The sequence below is a fragment of the Nanorana parkeri genome, unplaced genomic scaffold (genome assembly GCF_000935625.1).
Source record: "Nanorana parkeri isolate BGI_ZX_2015 unplaced genomic scaffold, ASM93562v1 scaffold2227, whole genome shotgun sequence".
In the NCBI taxonomy this organism is placed as follows: Eukaryota; Metazoa; Chordata; class Amphibia; order Anura; family Dicroglossidae; genus Nanorana; species Nanorana parkeri.
In genome coordinates, this window is record NW_017308495.1 from 175,430 (window position 1) to 189,171 (window position 13,742).

Consider the following 13,742-nt stretch of genomic DNA (forward strand, 5'->3'; position numbering starts at 1 on the left):
AACGGGCCGGTGTGCGCACGCGCACACTGCCCGTTCAGCATTGCGGTCATCGGAAGCCCGCCCCTCAGGAGGGCGGGCTTGCGATGATCGAGAGTGCGATCTGCCTGTCCAAGATAGGCAGATCGTACGTTTTTGTACCTTTACAGGGACATAGACCGCAATAAAAACTTGACAGGTGTTCTAATCCCTCTCCACTCCATCTAAAAAGTAAAAAATAAAAAGTCTTGCTAACAGCTGCATTTTAAGATTAAAGTGATATTAAAGCCAAACGCTATTTCCAATGCTGACTAAGGGGTCATTCACACCCATCTGCGCTCGGCTGTGCTGGCTGTTTTTTCCAGCGTAGCCCAAATGCAAGACAAGGCAAATTGCCTCGTCATGGATGGGGCCCAGTTCACACCACTGCGTTTCGGTGCTGTGCGCTTAAAAAAAGTACAGCATGCATCGGATGATGAGCCCATAGAACTGAATTAAATGTCCTTTGTGATATTTCAATAAAGTCCTGCAAAGAAAAAAAAAAACACGCAATGCGGTTTGGTTGAGCGCATCTGCACTGTCCGGACACACACACACACCAGCAGCCGTGTGGTTAACTGTGGCTGAAGTGAACAAGCCGAGTCATTTACAATGGATGCTGTTTCTGAATGTTCATTTTCGTTTCCTGCAAAATCAGCTCATCCTCATCCGAGCTCGGGCCTGATACACTGGTTTCAGGACCTGTTCACACCATCTCCGGACCAGAACTTTTTTTTCTGCACCAAAAATGCATACATAGAAATTCCAATGGTTTTAAATGAGGCCAGGTCACACCATTGTGTTCAATTCCGGACCTTTTAGAAAAAGTACAGCATGCTGCATTTTTTTTGCACTAGAATGCACAAAAACGCTAGTAAACCAACTGGAATGCTCTAAAAACCCATGCAAAAAACGAACCAGAACGCATCAAAAACGTAACAAAAATACATTTTAAAAATGCAGAAAGGCATCAACATTTGGCCTGGAGATAGTTCACACCTAAGTGTTTCATGCATGAGTGTCAAATGCACGAAAAAGTGCACGTTTGTAAAACACAATAAAAATAACCCCCGCAAAACGCTCTTGCTTTGCCACTACCAGAAAATGGCACCACAAACATGATTGGGCAAACACTTGTTTTTACTCTGTGTCTGTAGGAGTTAAAACACGCACAAACGGGGAGGAAAAAAAACGTGGAACAGATCACAAATTTGGCTACATACACTTATTTTTGCCATTTGTTGCGCATTCAGGACCCCACTGAAATCAATGGAGATGCATAGAAAACAAACGCGCACAAATGCTGCTTGTGTTTCCTCTCTGCTCAGAGGGCTGATTCACAGCATGTGCATTGGGGCTGCCCCGGATGTTGTTTCCAGAGCAGCCCCAACACAAGACAATTTGTCTTTTCACGTCCAGGATCGGTTCACAACACTGCATTCACATCGGCATGTTGTACTTATATTCAGTGCAGCAAGATGCCATGCAGTACAGTCTTGCACCCCAATGTGCCTGTTGAACTGAATACAATGTAATTTGTGACATTTCAATAAAGTTCTACCAACAAAACAAAAAAAGTGTGATGTGCTGCAATTGGCACATCAGCACGGTCGGGCAATGCACCCCAGCTGCTGTGCGTTTAGTGCAGTGGCTGGTGTATATTGGCCCGGAATGGGGTCTTAGGGTGGTTCCTTTCCCTTGCAGGGTTCTATGGATCCACCCTTATGTGTGCTAGTAAGACAGGCACAGCAAGGCAGCCCACTTCTCTCCTCTTTTCTCCCCACTTTAAGTTATTAGATGGGCAGCTACAGGAAATTGGGCTGTCCCTTGTGATCTTGTAATAGACAGGGAGATCATGGAAGCCAAGCTGAGAGAGTTGCTGGGCAATATATACTTCTTCTGGATTCATTATAGGAAAATGTTTGAGAATTAAAATACTACTTTAAAGTATTTTCACAGCTGGCACTGCCAGATGACACAGAGAGGGGCTGCTGGGAGGTGCTATGGGGCCCACATGATCTGTAGCTGTGGCCCTATTTAGCCATCTACCTGGCGTTCCTCTTGTTAATTCATGTTGTCCTGCCAAAAAAAACTCATGTGTATAGATTCTGTGATTCTTTTTAACCTTTTTCTACCATAACAATAGTTTACTGGAATATGTTGCATTCATATGTCAATGCTGCAGCATACACAACTCTGCATGCTCCATACAACCGCAAACAAGCAAACGACCTTTATCCTGTGGTAAAAGCCATAAAAAAGACACTAAACACAGAAAGAGTGCTATGCTTAAATATGCTCTTCAAACAACTGCATTCTCAGTATCCCAATCTCTGATACCAATTATAGAATGCAGTTATTTGCTGCTACATGATTGAATATATATTGATATACTTTTTCACATTGCAAATAAAATATGTATCCTTTTTTAGTTTACGTTGGGCCTAATCCCAAACTTTTAAAAGCTAGGCAATTCTAAAAATAAAAGCATAGCACCCATCTCCTTGTTACTGTATTTTTCCTTCAACAAGAATGTGAATACTTCCCTTCAAGAAAGGGTTACACACAGAAAACTAAAGCCAGCTGAAAAGCAGAAACAGTGCTGCATTTCTTGAATTACCATCTGCAGTCTTCTCTACTGGCCTTGTGCCAGCACAATAAAGAATCAGGGAAGCAAGGACCCTCCTCTTCCTTGAGCTCCTGCCCCCAAAGGCTGCCTCAGGCGCCCTGTCTGACATGCTTTTCAAGGCGCGCTCAACTACAGGCCAGACATCCTGGCTCCACTTCCATTGTGTGCAGGGGGCTGCTTTGCTCCTTATCCAAGGACTGGATTAGCATAAGAATACCATCCTCCCTTAAACCAGGCAAACACAAGCAACATCCCTTTTCTCAGACTTATACATGGTAAACTCTCCCCTCCTCCTTTGGTATTATTTCCCCACAAATCATTTCATCCAGTTTGTAGCCTTTGAGAAATTATAACACTTAGCAGGCGACGACAGACCATCACATAACGCAAGCCTATTATTTTAAGCCTGTACTGGGGGACTCCGCTTTAAAAATGTCAACTACAGATGGCAGACTAGTAAAACTACCTGAGTGGTGCCCCCGTTGCCAGATTGGATGTTACTTCCTGTTGACAATCTACTAAAACTGATACTTTAAGGACAACAAAAGCAGCCAAAAGGATTAAAAAAACCAAAAAAAAAACTGGAGCCTGAAAAACCATGTGTAACTATTTCAAAGCCAGCAGAAACCAGCTTTATACACTTCTACATGGGGATGATCTTTAATGTCGGAATACGATGCTGTTTAACAACAAAACACACGGTAGAAAAGTAAAAAAACCAAACATAAAACAAAAATGTATTTTGATACATATGACAGTGCCAAGTATTATGGATGATGCTTAATGGGAATGTATTTTGCTTAATTCACTATGCTAAAGTAATAGTTACCAACTGAAAATTTCAGCTATAATTTGGGAAAATAAACCTAGGTGTCTGTTTAAAAACAAAACAAAAGTGGTGTGGGGCAAATAGGTTACTCAAGCAGTCTATAAAAATAGAAACTGTTGGGGCTCATTCACACCAGCCTTGTTGGGATGCGTTGGGCAGCTTCCAGATGCACAGACGAGGCAATTTGTGTTCTATTCAGTTAACAAAAACGTGCACAGCAGCAAAAAATGAAGACATGTATGTGCGCAGTGCACTCTGATATCCTATAACGCATTGCAGCAAGCTGTCATGTAGAGAGTGAATTATAAAAGTTAAAGTTTAAAAGGAAAAAGCAAGCACTGCGATACGTTTTTACAATGCATTGAAGAGCACGCGCACAAAGAAGCCAAGACACGCATGTTAAATGTACCTTATGGTGCGTCTGCTGGCGTGAATGAGCCCTTTAAGTTTATATAAAGCCAAAACCTTATTTTTAGTTCTGGATAAAGTACGGAGGTGCTAACCCTCCCTGTTAAGTTATGGTAAAAGTGATAAAGTGATGGGAAATGCAAGATTTTACAGTTGTCAAAGGAAAGGTATTCCAGCTGTCAGGTTGGAGATATTTCCTCTCATTTCCTGTTTTCCTGAAACGATCTGTGTTTTAAAGTGCACTTATCCTTTAAGCCAGCCATACATAGGTCAAATTTCAGGTAATGCCTGATGAATTTGTGAAATTTGAGCCGTGGGTGCCCCTGCCGGCATTGTGATTAATTTTAATGAAATGTGTTGATCATTGCGAACAGCTTATTAATGGAAATATGAGTGGCACAATCCTGTCCAAAACACATGGGGTATACTTATAAAGCAGAGAATGTGACATTCACCAATCATTCACTGCAGGCATATCTTCTGCTGCATGTGTTATAAGTTACAGTGACTTGTTCACCGGCAGTAAATATTCGGTGAATGTTGCATTCGCTACCTTATAAATAAGCCCTATAGTATGGGGATGAAAAATATATGTAAAGTAAGCCCATAAATCTGCTTGCCCCTGTAATAAGGCAATGTCCAGTCCTTGTTATGCTACTTCGTCAAGGGTAAAATTGTGATGGCTAGAAGACTGGGTGAAAGCAACTCCAAAACTGCAGCTCTTGTTCCCGGTCTGCAGTGGTCAGGACCTACCCAAAGTAGTACAAGGAAGAAAAACCAGTGAACCAGCGACAGGGTCATGGATAGCCAAGGTTTACTGATGCACATAGGGAACGAAGTCTGGCCTGTGTAGTCCTATTCCATAGAAGAGCTACTTATAGCTCAAATTGCTGAAAAAGTTAATGTCAGTTACGAAAAAAAGGTGTCTGAACACTCAGTGCATCGCAGTTTGTTGCGTATGGGACTGCAAAGCCGCAGACTGGTCAGGGATTCCCAATGCTGACCTGTGTCCACTACCAAAAGCGTCTACAATGGGCACGTTAATATCAGAACTGGATCATAGAGCAATGGAAGACAGTGCCCTGGTCTGGTGAATCACTTTTTTTTTTTTACATCATGTGGTTGGCAGGACTATGTGTCCTCAATTTCTTTTTCTATTTTAAAAAAGGGAAATATCATAGACCCCTAATATTTCCCCGAAGCCACCCCAAGAGTAAAAAAAAAAAATTGTAAAAAAATTACGAAAATGTAAAAAAAAAAATGAAAATAAAAATAAAAAAAACGTTTTTTTTCTTGCCTCAGGCGCAAAAGGAGCTGGCTACGGCTATGCTCCCGTGGTGCTCTTGCGGCTGCCGGCTGAATGTGTCAGACGCTGCAGATGTAAAGGTGCAGGACACCCCATGTGCAACGTCGGCCACACGAGCACCACGGGAGGACGCCGGGACATGTAGGGCGCACTGGAATGTAAGCCTGCCAACTCCCTGCTTTGCGGAAGGGGGTGTTAAGCTGTATTGAAGTCAATGGCATCGCCCACATTGCGATCGCCCGCACTGGGAACGCAGGCACATTACTGCCTGCATTCCGGTCCAGTGCGATCTGCAAAAATAGTGCTCGCAGCATTTTTGCGGATCGCACTGGACTGGAACACAGGCACTAATGCAGGCGATCGCACTGTGGGTGAGGGGCCTGCCTGCGGTGCCATTGACTTCAATGCACCGCCACGCCCCCTCCCGCCCCTGAATGCAGGTGTTTTTTCGTTGGTAGATCTCAAGTGAGCTCGTCATTTGAAAAGTAGATCTCCAGACGAAAAATAGTGGGCGCCCCTGGTTTAAGGGAACACAACAATAAGTTTCAGGTGTCCACTTGGCCTCCAAATCTCAAACCAAAGGCGCATCTGCGGGATGTGCTGGAAAAACAAGTCCAATGCATGGAGGCCCCACCTCACAACTTACAGAACTTAAAGGATCTGCTACTGACAGATTGGTGCCAGATACCACATTATACATTTAGGGGTCTAGTCCATGGCTCAATGGGTCAAGGCAGTTTTGGTGGGCAAAAGGGGACCTACTCAATATTAGGCTGGTAGTCATAATGTTATGGTTGATCAGTGTATTGATGTACTATCCCACCAACTCCTGTTTCTGGTTATTCAATTACATTAATTGCATCAAAAGGGCAGGGTCTAGAAAAAGGGAGAGATATTCCACAATGTGCAATGAATAGAAAAGTGGGCCTAGACTGCAGACCTGTAAAGTAACTACTACTAGTCCTTTATCTTTCACAAATCAAGAGACTTGTCTCGCACAGTTTAACATCAGGTTGCCTCACTAACTCACATCTTACTATACACACTTGTAATGTGTGACTGGTCTTCTTTAAAACTCCTACTGGACAGTTTGGCATTAGTGAACAGTCTTCTCGTTACGCTATTGTCCAAGATTTTATTTCTAATATTACACTTTACAGTTACATTCTTGTATTTGCAATAACATAGACCTATTACTTATTACAAGAGCCAGTATTTGGTACCACAATGTGCCAAGTCTTTCAGCACTCTTCTTGCTTCCAGGAGTTACATGAAAACACAGTGCACAAAGAAGCTTTTCATTTTCCATACACACAGCAAGGAAAGAAAAGTGGCTCATTTCAGCCACGGTGATGGTGGGGTGCCCAAAGATTACCTTGTGGGGCTCCGCTGCAATAGAAACTCCAGGCTGGGAGGATAAGTATAGAAATAGATGGAGGGGGAACAGGAATTGTGTGATTTTATTTAACACTTCAGATCACTTACACAAGCCCCAATATGTAATACAGGATGCAGGAAGAAAATACTTTTAAAGTCCAGTTTGTAAATGTGAGATTTAAAAAAAACAAAACTTAATAAACCTGACGAATACCCAACCAGATTTTCCCAGTAAATAGCATTGCTACTCATAATGGTGCAAGTGTATGGGGTAAGCAAACAAGTAATAACACATTTGTGAGTGACGCTATTATACATCAGTTTGAGAGGAATTAGAAATATGCTTTTACATGTTATTATTCAGTTTAAATCAGCTAAACATATTCCAGCCGTTTAAAATCAAAAGATGCTCAAAGTCTTACAGCAGCCACATCCTGAGTAGAAAAGCCTTTCCCCTGCCATCATGCCTGTAGAGAAGGACCCTTGCACCCTTTGTAGAAGCAGGAGCATCTCTGCAGACATCCACAGCCAAACCAGACTTTGACTATCGGTGAGGCTCTGTTCAAACATCAGCGTTTTCTGTGCGTATTCGTACGCGCAGAAACGCTTATCTCAAAACCTAGTACATTCGAATTCATGCTGTTTCTACGCATTCCACCCATAAGAGTAGCCACAAACGCGCAGAATCCACGCGTATGTTATCATTTGCATGTTTTCATGCCCCCAGCCCTGTTCCTAATCAGGCTGTGGCTGCTTCGTAAAGAAAACTTTACACACTTTTGGTATTGAACCTGAAATCGGTTTAGTTGACTTAAAGGATCTTTACCCACCAGTTTAATGTCCCAAAACAGTTACTTTTAAGGCACACCAACTGTCAAAGTTCCCAGTGTGCGTATTTCAGCTCTCAACCGAAATTCCAAGCCCTCAAATGGCCTGTGTCATAGCAATTCAAATAGACGCTAAGATTACCTTGTGAGCAGGGTGGATTTGATTTAAATCACTAGTAAAAAGGCTTGATTTAAATCATAATTTTTAAAGAGCAACTGTCATCTCTGTACCGTAGCGGCTCCTCCTCTGACCCGCTGTTGACTCACCCACAGTCCCATTCACTTTAATGGGACGGCTGGTGATGCGGCAGTGACACAACAAGGTGAGGGACGTGGCGGGCGGCAGTTGAGTGGATTTGCAAAACAATGGGATAAAGAAATATTCCTGAACTTTGTTTTATGATTTATCTCATGGTTACCAGCCATGTTCTTGACATGTTGACCATTTCATATGTGCTGTTGAGCTCAGGGCCAAAGCTGGGGAGAGGATTGAAGGGGGCATGAGCCCCGGGTGCCGCTTTAGGAGGGGGCTCAATGGGCTCTAACAGTTCTGTAGCTGGAGATCTTCATGTTCTGACATTTGACATCTCTGTCTAGTGACTGCAACAAGGATACATTCGATAGCAAGCTCAGAATTTGAGCATAAAGACTTAGGGCCCATTCTCACCATATGCAGTGCGTTCCCGTGCAGTTGGCACCCGGAACACACAGGACCCATACATGAAGCCAGGCTGCATTCTGTGGCAGGAGGGGAGTGCCCGTGCCATTCATGTCAATGGCACCGCAGACACACCCGCCTGCAGTGCGATTGACCGCACCGGAACGTGAGGTACAGGAGTGCCCTCCATTGCAGTGCGATCTGAAAGAATGCTGCATGCATTCTTTCAGATCGCACTGCACTGGAACGGAGGGCACTGTACCTCGCGTTCCGGTGGCGTCAATCGCACTGAAGGGGGGGTCTGCGGTGCAATTGACATGAAATGGCACCAACATGCCCCCTCCCACCCCATTAGGAAGATTCACCCTCTCTACAGGTCCTGGTGACCTTTATCACTGAGAGTGAAAATAAAATGAAATACCAAAGTATATGTTTTCCTCAAAAACATGAATAGATGGGAAACATTCCAATGGGATCACTAGTTCTGGTGCCCCTGCTGACCACCAGGGTTTTCCTTCACTTTTGAGGGATTGCCTTCCACTTCCTGTCATGGCAATTGGACAGGAAGTGAAGAGAAATCTCCCCAATGGGACACATGGCAAAAAAAAAACAACTCACAGGGGTTCTATTCACCCTTACTCTACCCCAAACTAAAAAATACAAATGTTTTGGCTTCAGATCTACTTTAATTCTTTATTCTGTAGCTTCATAAAAAAAATCCAGCTGTGGAAAAAGCAACAAATAAAAAGGACAAGTTGACCACGGATATGCTCCATTTAAATAAAGCTTTCTGAGCACTACATCACTACATGTTAGATAAAACTGATATTCAGCTGCACAGACATCAGTCATGACTTGTAAAACAAACTGTCCCCAACCTTAATAGAAGCTGCAAATGAAGCATTCCCTTGAAAATCTATGTGATCCACCTGGATGTTTAGACTATCTTTCTGCTGGAACCGTGGTGATAAATGATTCTTTGTGCATTATACTGAACTTGGTTTCACATTTAAATATCTGTTTAAGAGCTGCAGGGCTGCACACACCATTACCTAAGCACTGCGAAAGGCATTTTCAGTCTATTATCCATGATCTGTCCCACGCTTGTGTTATTTAGATTTGTCTGCAAGAAAACCTGAAGGCCACCTACATACAGGTAAATGCCTTATTTTCCATTGATACTGCACTGAATATATGAAATGAAGAATCGATTTAGTTATGAACAAAAACTTTTTTTCTTCTTCACTTTTGCCCCTGTGCCTGCATGTCTGCAGCATGTAGAAAAGGGTAGGAATGAGCATTTATAAAAAAAAAGATAAACAAGTGCTCATACCTAAGAAAAGGAACAGGTTCCCACAATCTATTACATTTTTTATTCTAGCACAGAACTTGGAGGATTTCATAGTTAGTCAAAGAGCAGTTTTACATTTACCAATTATGTCCATATTACTTAAAGCAGAACTTGAGCCCAAAACAACAAGACAAAAAATTAACGGCCTACTAAAAAGAAAAACCAGCTGTTGCTGCAATATTCACATTTAATCTAGAGATGTTCCCCACATTTTTAGTCTGCCACTAGATGTCCTCAGTCTGATGACCATTCAGCCCACTTCCTCTGAGCCAAAGTCTAACTGGACCAACCAAGCCTCTGATTGGACAGTGAAATGAGAAGCAGCACAGTGATGAGCTCATCTCTCTGCATTCTCTTGCTATCTGCATATGAACTGCTGCTTCTTCCTCTCACACTCCAGGCCTGCTGTATAGGGACTGCAAGAGGCTGATACCAAGTGGAATTTAGACACTTAACACTGCTTGGATTTAATAATGTATAAATGTGTACCTTTTATACATGCGCAGCAACAACGGAAAATATTAAATTCAGTTTTGATTGATATATCACAAGGAGGAAGAGGAAAGAGGAGGAAAAAAAAAAAAAGAGGAAAGAGGAGGAAAAAAGGAGGAAGAGGAAAAGAGGAAAAGGGAAGGAGGAGGAAGAGGAAGGAGGAGGAAAGAGGAGTAGTAGGAAAGAGGAGGAAAGAGGAGAAAGAGGAAGGAAGGAGGTGGAAGAGGAAAAAGGAAGGAGGAAGAGGAAGGAGGAGGAAAGAGGAGTAGTAGGAAAGAGGAGAAAGAGGAAGGAAGGAGGTGGAAGAGGAAAAAGGAAGGAATGTGGAAGAGGGAAGAGGAAAGGGGAGGGAGGAGGAGTTGTTAGTTGGCAGCATTGGCCATCCATTCATAAAAATAGAACAGATTCCTCCATGTTACGCACAACAGTGTGGATGGACAAAATCTCCCACTGTGTCCTTTGTATTTTTTTACAGCGGCAGAAGTGCTGCTGTCAGAATACCGAAACAGTGACAGCAGCCGATTGTTCACCCATTAAAATTTTCCATCCAACTCCTGCTATTTTCTGATTGAATGTATGCCGGACAGAAGGATGCCAAGAGGGGCACTCATGGTGTGAATTTCAGCCGGTTCATCAAGAACCAAAATTAAATTAACACAGCATATGACCACCTTTACTTACCATTTTCTAGTAGATGGTAGAACATTAAAGCCAATATTACCCTTTTTGTATATAGCACTTTGCACTATGATGCCACATCTATAAATGGTCTCCTTACCAATACTTTACCAAAATAACATCTTAAAAAGGAGAACTATGAGGTGAGTGCTTTTCACTCATCCTCATAGTTCTAGCCGACCTGTGACAATGAGACTGTCACAGGCCGGCTCAGTAGATCGGGAGGTGAGCGAACACATACCGGCGTTCGCTCACTTCTTGATTCTGTCACGGCAGGGAGCCGTGACATTGGAGGGACTGGATTCCCCCCTCCCCGCTCCGATCCTCCAGCGCTGACTGGCGGAACGGACAGGGGAGGGGGCGGGTACAGCTGGTTCTGCCTCTAGATAGGCAGAGCCAGCTGTCACTCACGCAGCTGGGCGCGTCCAGACAAAATTGTCGGGATCCGTTTCAGCTGCGGCGTCTCAGCTTAGGGTGACGGGAGGACACTAGTTTGTGTCCTCCTGTTACCCTTAGGAGAACTATGGGGAAAAGCCCTAACCCCATAGTTCTCCTTTAAGTCTTTCAATCAAGGATCACACGTACAATCCTACTGCATATACAAATATTAAGCAAAGAAAAATGGCCCAAGGGAATTTACCTTTGTGATGTCAGGAGCCAGGTGTACCCTCAAAGATCGGCAGCAATTTTACCCGTATTTCCAATTCATTAATTCCAAAGCAGTGTCAAACTGATGCATATTTTCATAGACCTAAAAGAGGAAAAGGAGGGTATTGTCTCTAAATGTATAAACACACGTCACTTTTAGGAGCTAAAGACTTCTACAAGTTGAATCCTGCCAGAAGAGACAAATTAACTAAAATGTCAACAACTATACTACATAAACCAAGAGGAAGAACGTCTATTGGCTGGGGTTATAGTTACTTGGTTTAGGATTTCAGTGTAGCACTTGCAGAGAAACAGTCACAGATAGAAAAAAATGTCAGTGTGTAATAATCCTGGCTTCACCACCCAGTGGGTAATCTTATCTATTCATGGCAGCATTAAAGAAGAATTCCAGGATCCGTGTGACCTCCTCCCAAGGTTACCAACCTTCCTGCTTCCAATCCATTAGAATAAGTTAGTTGTAATGTGCCATTGTTTACTCTAGAGTAGACGCCAGGGAACCTTAGCATGCAGAGCAGATCGAATGGCATTTGCTCTTAGACTATAGCAAGCACGCTTTGGAAAATAGATTTGAGCATCATCACAAGATAAAGTCTAGTAGGTAGAGTATTGATGGAATATGTCACCAGACTGTTTCATTTTGTGGGTAGGAGTATCTAACCATTTCCACTAAATAAACTGTACTGACTGGCTGACCCTGAATAACGAGTCCAGCCAAGATTCTGACCACCACTAGTCCTGTATGAACAAAGCCGGCACATCCTGCAGCTTTTTCTACCACTTTCTATGGAAAGGGTGTGCTTTATGTGGGTGCCCACTATAATGGCATTCACAATGTCACCAATTTTAGAATGTTTTTTTTGTGTAAAAATTTGTTGCACTTTTGATTAGAGTGGAGAGGGATTAGAGCATCTGTGGGGTTTTTATTGCTGTGTCCCCATTAGGGAGATCCACCCTACTTGTCCTGGTGACCCTTATCACGGCAAGTAAAGGAATATCCCCAGTTTTGGGTTGTCACCAAAACAGAAACAGATTGGAAATCTTCCAATGGGGACACTAGTTCTGGTGACACTGGTGACCACAAGGGATTTTCTCTTATGTCCTGTTGTAGCTGTTGGACAGGAAGTGAAGGGATATCTCCCCAAAGGGACACAGATGCCCCTAAAAAAACTGATAGGGGTTATAACCCCCTTTACTCTATCCAAAACTGGAAAAAAAAGAAAAAAAAAAAGACTATTTAACCAAATTTAAGGAGCCTTTTCTTGAAGCTCCCCGGGCAGATGGGTAAAAATCAAACATTTACTGATTAGTTTGCACCAGAAATGATCCAACCAAGTATTTAAAAGGATAGTAAACCACAGGTTCTAACTAAATGGGTCATTATCAAATTGCACAAAAAACGTACTATAGCAGTTCATAATTGGACTGGATGAGGTGGGGAATATAATGACATCTACATCTTGTCCAATTATAGAACACCTTGTATACACTGAACAAAAATATAAGGAGGGGAATTGATCAAAAATGGAGCAGACAAAATCTTAAGTAGTTGCCCAGGGCAACCAATCAGCTTCTCTCTTCAGTTTGTTCAGTTAAGATTTGAAAAATAAAAGGAGAGAAGCTGATTGGTTGCCATGCACAGCTGCTCCAGATTTTGTCTGCTCCAGTATGGATACATTTCCCTCAGGGCCTGATCATGTCCGGATCAGGTGCGGATCTGCAGACGCAGTGCTATGTGGTTTTGCCGTGTTTTTGATGCGTTCCAGTTAAAAAAAAAAAAAATATTTATTTTATTGCTGGAGTGGGGCTCTCAGTATGTTTACTGCAATGCAGTGCGTTTTTTACGCGTTTTGCGTTTCCGGACCGTGTCCTGACAAAATGTGACATGCAGTATTTTTTCTGTCGTAACCTGAACGGACTGTGCACGTGAGAACTGTAGCCCATACAACACATAGGGATACATTTTTAGTGGATCAGGTCAGCACAGAAAACGGACGTCGTGTGAACAGGCCCTCAAGGTGTTCTCTGAATAGCGGTGATGCCCAGCGAGCAACTCCCTGTATTCAGAAGAGAGTAGTGTTGACTGTATGTAGCGCTGACTAATAGGGATTTTTTAAGCAGCCCCAGTAGCCATCCGGAGACCAGATGTGGATAATTGCATTGAGCCAAGCTAGACCAAAGTAAGCATTCATAAAAGATCATTTCTGGAGTTGTCCTTTAATGATTATACTACCGTATGACTTGCAAGTCTTTGTTTTTATGATCATTCTTATGTCTCTCTTTGTGGTTTGCAGCCCTATATGAAATGCAGCACAATATCATAGGCCAACAGCATGTGTGACAACTTTTTTTTTTTTTTTGAAAAATTCTGTTTATTAAATTTTTCCATGCAAATACATTATAACATTCCTCCTAATGTGTGACAACTTAAAGTACACTTGTCATGAAAGAAACATGGGATGCTGCCATTTAGGGCTGCAACAACTAATCGACATAATCGATTATA